Source organism: Eumetopias jubatus, unplaced genomic scaffold (assembly GCF_037043125.1).
Source record: "Eumetopias jubatus isolate StellerSeaLion01/CBP00866 unplaced genomic scaffold, mEumJub1_p1.0 scaffold_6, whole genome shotgun sequence".
In the NCBI taxonomy this organism is placed as follows: Eukaryota; Metazoa; Chordata; class Mammalia; order Carnivora; family Otariidae; genus Eumetopias; species Eumetopias jubatus.
This window is the reverse complement of record NW_028274812.1, coordinates 146,660,009-146,664,228: the sequence shown is the minus strand read 5'-3', so window position 1 is coordinate 146,664,228 and position 4,220 is coordinate 146,660,009. Positions and strand designations below refer to the sequence as shown.

The window sequence follows — 4,220 nt, the reverse complement described above, 5'->3', positions numbered from 1 at the left end:
CTTTTGAGTGTCTCCTCAGCCCAGTGCATCGACTTCTTTGCACTATTCCAAAATACTGCAAAATTGAACTTGTCCTCAAGGGGAAACCCTTGTGCACTTCATATCATGTTTCCCTTCTCTCGAGGATCGTAGCCCTTCCAGCCCTGCCTGCATCGATTGTTTATCAGTGCCTTCAGTTTTTATCCATGATGAATCATATTTCCTCCATAAAAAAAGCATATTTTGTCTTTGAAGAAAAGAAGTAAGAGAGACAAAGGAAATTCAGTGTTAGGTGAAAAGAAGGGGGCACCCTCCTGTGCAGTAGAATTACTGAAGAAATAAACTAACGGCTGACAGGGCTGCACAGTAACAATACCTTTTAAGCTTGACTACCAGAAATTCATGACACAATATTAATTCATTTTAAAATAAAATTTCAGATTTATTCTTTTCTATTGGAAGGGTGTTCCTTCTTTTAAAAAAACAATGCTGTTTGCCTTTAGCCATGGTTCACAGAAATACAGGTTTTTAACATTTGTCCATTCGGCGCTTAGTCCAAGTATTGAGTGTACATCTGATTCTAACCTTATTCATCATTATAAGGGAGCACAGGATGATTTGGATTTGGTCACATCTTTCCACGTTACAAGTTGTTGCTATTATGGATTTTAGCACCATTTTGTTTTCATATCCTAAAATGTAGTGAATTATTAAACAATGTTGTTTTAAGCATGCACTGTTTATTCAGCTTTTTCTTGTGTGTTATGAATTTCTTTGCTCACTCTAGCACTTTGCACCCATTCCTTCCTTCATCAATCCTAAATTCCTATCCAGTAATTTATTCATTGCCCCTTTCCTATCAATGGGGCAAACTGTATTTATGCTTTTAAATTTCAATGAACATGGTCTTCATTTATGGTTTTATTAGTTCTTTTTTCTTCTTTTAACTTTTTATTTTGAAATAATTTAATAATTTAATTTTGAAATAATTTCAGACTGACAATAAAGTTACAAGAATATAAAGAATTTCTGGCTACCCTTCATTCCCCAAATTTTAACATAGTTAGCATATTACTGTATTTTCTATTTCTCTGTCATATATGAGAGAAAAGTATATATACACTTTTGGAAAGTGTAGGACACTGAGTTTGGAAAACACATACTCTTTTCCCTTAACTATCTCAGTATTTTCTTAAAGCCATTTTTTACATAACCAAAGTACAATTAATATATTCAGGAATTACCACTGATAAAATTATTCAATCTATGTGCTTTATTCAGATTTCACCAGTTGTTCCAATAATGCCCTGTACAGCAAAAGAAAATCCCAGATCATGTGTTGCATTAATTTTTTAAATCTGAAATATTTAGTCTTTCCTTGTGTTTCGTAACAGCGCTATTTTTGAGGAGTACAATTCAGTTATTTTGTAGAAAGGCCCTTCATTTGGGTTTGTCTGAGGTTTCCTCTGATCAGAGTCAGAATACACATTTTTTTTGAGCCCGCCCGAGCGCGTCACATCCGGAGGTAACTCTGATTGGCCGCCCCGCCAACCACGTGGTCAGAGGCGTCTCGCTGACACCGCCCCCGCCGGGAAGCCATTTTCCTCCTTGGATTCCTTCGGCCCCTCGCTCCTCGCCTCTCCCGGGCCTGAGCGCCAGCGGGCGCCACCCACGGCCGGCTTCGGTCCTCGTGCCCGTCCCCCGGCCGCCCCCAGAGCACGCAGCGCGGCCACGCGTCTCGGGCGCGCGGGACTAACAGCGGGGACGGGGCGGTGGAGCCCAGGTGCCTGGGCACGTGTCTACACCCCCGACTCCACCAAAGCTTCAGGCAGGTCTCCCCCGGAAAAGAGGGCCGCGCAGGAGGGCGAGTCCCGCTCCCCGAGGGTAGAGCAGCAGGGCCGCTGCTGCCTGAGCCGGCGCCCGGCCCCCAGGACAAGTTTTCCCTCCGAAAGAGGACAAGCGGGTGCCGGGCGGAGAAAAACATGCCGTAGTCGGCAGGATTCGAACCTGCGCGGGGAGACCCCAATGGATTTCTAGTCCATCGCCTTAACCACTCGGCCACGACTACCCGGCGCTGGGGCAGCTGCTTAAGTCGTTCCTAGAAACTGCAGCCGCTGCGGGGCCGAGCGGCTGAACGTGGTCGCGAGCGCGGGAGGCCCCTCCGGGGGCGGCAGGCTGGGCGGGACGGCCGTCCCCTCCCGCGGCGCGGGGCCGGGGCCCCGGGAAGAAGGTCCCCCCGGCGGCGGCGGCGGCGGCGGCGGCGGCGCAGACCCCGGCCCCGGCCCAGTCCTGGCCCTGACGCCGCCGCTGGGGGCTTCCCGGGAGGGGCTCGGCGCCGCTGCCCGGTGTCCCGGAGTCCCGGGCGGAGGGCGAGGCGGGGCCCGCGCCGCGGAGCGGCCTAGGAGCCGAACTTGTCGGCCCTTGGCGCGTCCTCTGCGCCTGCAGCCTGGCGGCCCCCCAAGGCCAAGACCCCAGCCTGAATTTTTCCCGAAAGTTTGCGGATGCTAGCCTGTTTTCTTTCCCCGCGTCTTGGGTTTCGATCTCCGAGTCCCAGGCTGTGGGTGACGGTGTTTCCCGGCGCCCTGAGCACCGGGCACAGGTTTTTGTCTACTTCTCGGTTTGGTGTGCTGATTTAAGAAAAGAGGAAAACGGTCGCAAATGGAAAAACCACGTCGCTTATAGAGCGAGAAGGAAGAGACGAGAAGGGGTTTGATGGGACAGCCTGCTCCCCAGGGATAGACGTGAAGTAGTTTATTATCCGTAATTTACACTTATCACATACTTTTTATTTGGTGTACACGTACACATATGCATTTTTCATGAATTTCCATCCTTTTCTGTTCTCTGTTTCGCACCCTGAGTTAATTAAATGAGTTAATTCAAATACAGTATTTAGAGCTTGGTATCCAGTAAAAACTCAGTAAGCTTCGGCTTTCAATGACTAAATTATGCCTTCTATGTAGATAGTGTTTTTGATTGGTGTGTGGCACATGACAGCTGATCAATTAATAGTTTACCTATATACTTGGAGCATCTGTACTGGGTTCCTATGGTTGCTTACATTTTAGGTGCAGACCCAGTCACTAAAACTAATAAATATGTACACACACACATTCTTGTTATCCTCAATATGTATTGAAAGCCTCATTTGTATAAGGTGTGGCTAAAAAATTTCCAAATCATCAAAAAACGGTTGTCTTTTGCTTAACAGTTCTTTCCTCAATTTTATTTTTTAAAATTTTTTTATTTTTTTTAATTTTTTTTTTTTTTTACCACAGACAGCAAGGAGAAATCTCGCTGCCCCTTCTACACTTTGGCAATTTCCTCCCTAAATATTCAAGTTCATTGTTTATAAATTCTGTTTTCCACCCAACTAGGGAGCACAATTCAGCCGCAACAATTACTTTTTTTCCAGTTTCTAGTTACATGTCCATCATTTCCTTCTGAAACCTTACCAGAGCATCTCTAACAGTCATATATTTTTTAAGTAACACACTTTTTAAAAATGTTTTAGGTTTACAGATAAATTCACATTTACAAGTATAAAGTTCCCATATACTCTCACTTTCCTCCTTCCCCCACCAGTTTTCCATATTATTAACATCTTGCGTTAGTGTGGTAACTTTGTTACAACCGATGAGCCAATATTGATAAATTATTAACTGAAGACCCCTAGTTTACATGAGGGGTTCACTGTGTCTTGTACATTCTATGCGTTCTGACAAATATATAATGACATATATCCAACATTACATTATCACACAGAAATAGTTTCACTGCCCTAAAAACGCTTTTGTTCCGTTTATCCCTATTTCCCCCCCCCCAACACCTTGCAACCATCGATCTTTGCGGTCTCCATAGTTTTGTCTTTTCCAGAATGTTATATGGTTGGAATCATACAAAGTTTTTCAAATGCGTTCGCTCAGCAATATGCATTTAACGTTCCCTAGGGTGTTTTGTTAGCTGGATAGCTTATTTCTTTTCATTGCAGAATAATATTCCATTGTCCGGATGTGCCATTGTTTATCCATTCACCTACTGAAGGACATTTTGGTTGCTTTCAAGTTTTGGAAATTAGGTTTTTGTATGGACATAAGTTTTCAGCTCATTTGGATAAATACCAAGGAGTGAGATTGCTGGATCATATTGTAAGAATATGTTTAGTTTTATGAGAAACTGTAAACTGTCTTCCAGAGTACTCCCACCAGCAGTGAATGAGAAATGTATTCTTAAACTCAGGA

General features: G+C 44.5%; 1 non-coding gene across 1 annotated transcript; it reads right to left on the bottom strand.

Annotated features, from left to right (window-relative positions):
- Positions 1-1,965: 1,965 nt before the first annotated feature.
- On the bottom strand, positions 1,966-2,047 carry TRNAS-AGA (transfer RNA serine (anticodon AGA)). Its single transcript has one exon. It is a non-coding gene; the product is annotated as a tRNA-Ser (tRNA).
- Positions 2,048-4,220: the final 2,173 nt, after the last annotated feature.